General features: G+C 35.7%; 1 pseudogene; it reads left to right on the top strand.

Moving 5' to 3' along the window:
* The first annotated feature begins 247 nt into the window (after positions 1 to 247).
* On the top strand, positions 248 to 1,186 carry LOC116903033 (annotated as a pseudogene).
* The last annotated feature ends 1,181 nt before the right edge of the window (positions 1,187 to 2,367 follow it).

Below are 2,367 nucleotides of genomic sequence, written 5' to 3'. Positions count from 1 at the left end.
ACGTTGTAAATTCTATATAGAAATGACTCAAATTAATTTACTATTAATAATATACTATCTGTACAGGAAAAAATGGAGGACATATAAAAACATAGGTTATTTCCAGTATGAAACATCAAAAGAGAGATAGGTTACTCAATATTTAGTATAGAAAATAGAATGATTATATAGCCATACTGTGAAGTGAATCATAAGTTTGATATATAATTGATAATTTTTTTTCAGGTATATGAAACAGACTTCCATTATGCTTTTCAGATGAATACACTTTCCATTTATGTCTTCAATCAAGACTGTCCTTTATTTCCAAGCTGGATTAGGAGTCTTAGCCAATCTGTTTCTGCTGATTTTCTATATCTTCATAATCCCAGGTCACAGACCTAAGACTGTGGACATGATCTCCTGTCAACTGACCTTTATTCATATAATTATGGTTCTCACTGGATGGGATATTTGGCTTGCAGGCATGTTTGAGTTGCTGAACTTTGAGATTGACTTCAAATGTAAGGCAACTATTTACATAAACAGGGCGATGAGAGGCCTCTCTATCTGTATCACCTGCCTCCTGAGTGTGTTTCAGGCTGTCACAATCAGTCCCAGTACCTCACTGTTGGCAAAATTTAAACATAAACTCAAAAAATACATCATCTATGCTTTTTTCTACTTTTGGTCTTTCAATTTGTCCTTCAGCACTAATCAGTTCTTCTCTAGTGGTGCTTATACCAATGTGAGTGGGAACAACCAAATGAGGGTCAATAAATATTGCTCACTCTTTCCCATAAATATCATCATCAGGGGATTGATTTTAACAGTAACTACTTTAAGAGATGTGTTTCTTGTGGCAATCATGCTGAACACAAGTGCATACATGGTGGTTATCTTGTTCAGGCATCAGAGGCAATGTAAGCATCTTCATAGCATCAACCACTTGAGAGTGTCCCCTGAGAAAAGAGCCACACAGACCATCTTGCTGCTGGTGATTTGCTTTGTGGTCATGTACTGGGTAGACTTCATTATCTCATTCACCTTAATCCTGTTATGGAGATATGACCCTGTCATCCAGACTATTCAGAAGATTGTGATGAATGTTTATCCCACAATTACTGCTTTAGTACAAATCAGTTCTGACAACAGAATAATTAATATCCTGAAAAACTTGTGGCCAAAATGCCAACAGCCTTTTTAAAGGGGGGTCATTTTCTCTCTTTTTTTTTAAAGGCACCGGAAACATATACAATAGAAGACTGCTTGGTCTTGTCTCAGTGAGAGAAGACACATGTAACCTTCGAGAGACTTGAGGCCCCAGGGAGTATGGAGTAGGGACATCCTTTTGAACATCAGGGAGGAATTATTGGATGAGGAACAGTCAGCTTGCATACCAGTGTGGGATAATAAGTGGACTCTAATAAAAGATTAAAGAATAATTATTTTAAAAGGGGGAGATTTATTTTATTTTCTAGGTGTAAGTATTGTGCCAGCATGTCTCCATGTGTGCATTTCTGGTGTTCACAAAGGTCATACGAGGTCATTGGACCCTTTGGAACTGGACTTAGAAATGCTTCTAGGATTTTATTTTGAAGAAGTTCTAGCCTCAATTATTTAAAAAAACTGATTCTTTTTAAATTATTTAATAGTTCAAGAAGCAAAGTAAGATTTTTTATATGATTTAAGTAAAATTTATGGTATCATACATTCTTTTATCATTTCTGCTGCCAAGATGTATGGAGTTCTTTCAGTTCATGGTATACCATAAGGTGATATTTCCACATGAATTCTCTTTCTACATTTTAATTCATATCATAAATGTTCTCCTGATGCTTGAGAAAAGATTCATACTTACAGTGACTTTTTAGCATTTATGTTGAAAATAGGTTAATTTACTCTAAATCATCGAGAATAGTGTTAAGATAATATTGTAGATTTGTTTCCCAGTTATTATTTTAATTATTTTTTCATACCTCTTTTCCTGATCTCAGTTTCTCATCTCTCCACTCCTTCCAATCCCTCACTAATATCTTCTCTCCCCAAATCCACTCCTTTTCCTCTCATAAAGAAGAAGCAGACCTCCTAAGGATATCAACTGAACATGGCATAGCAATTTCATAAGATTCTTATGAAGACTAGATGAGGCAATCCACTACGAGTAAAAAATCTCAATAAGTATAGGAAAAAGTGTCATAGACATCCACCTCTAACTCTTTGGAGTCCCATCAAAACACCCAAACTTAACAAATATCACGTAAATGCAGAGGACATGGCTAAGACCCATACAAAGTTCATATATCTTACTTCAATCTCTGTGATCCCTTGTGATCCTACATAGTAAATTCTGTGAGCCCTGTGCTCCTGGTGTCCTTGACCCCACTG

Source organism: Rattus rattus, chromosome 6 (assembly GCF_011064425.1).
Source record: "Rattus rattus isolate New Zealand chromosome 6, Rrattus_CSIRO_v1, whole genome shotgun sequence".
NCBI classification, from domain to species: domain Eukaryota; kingdom Metazoa; phylum Chordata; class Mammalia; order Rodentia; family Muridae; genus Rattus; species Rattus rattus.
The sequence above is the reverse complement of the archived record's forward strand: the minus strand, read 5'-3'. Positions and strand labels throughout refer to the sequence as shown.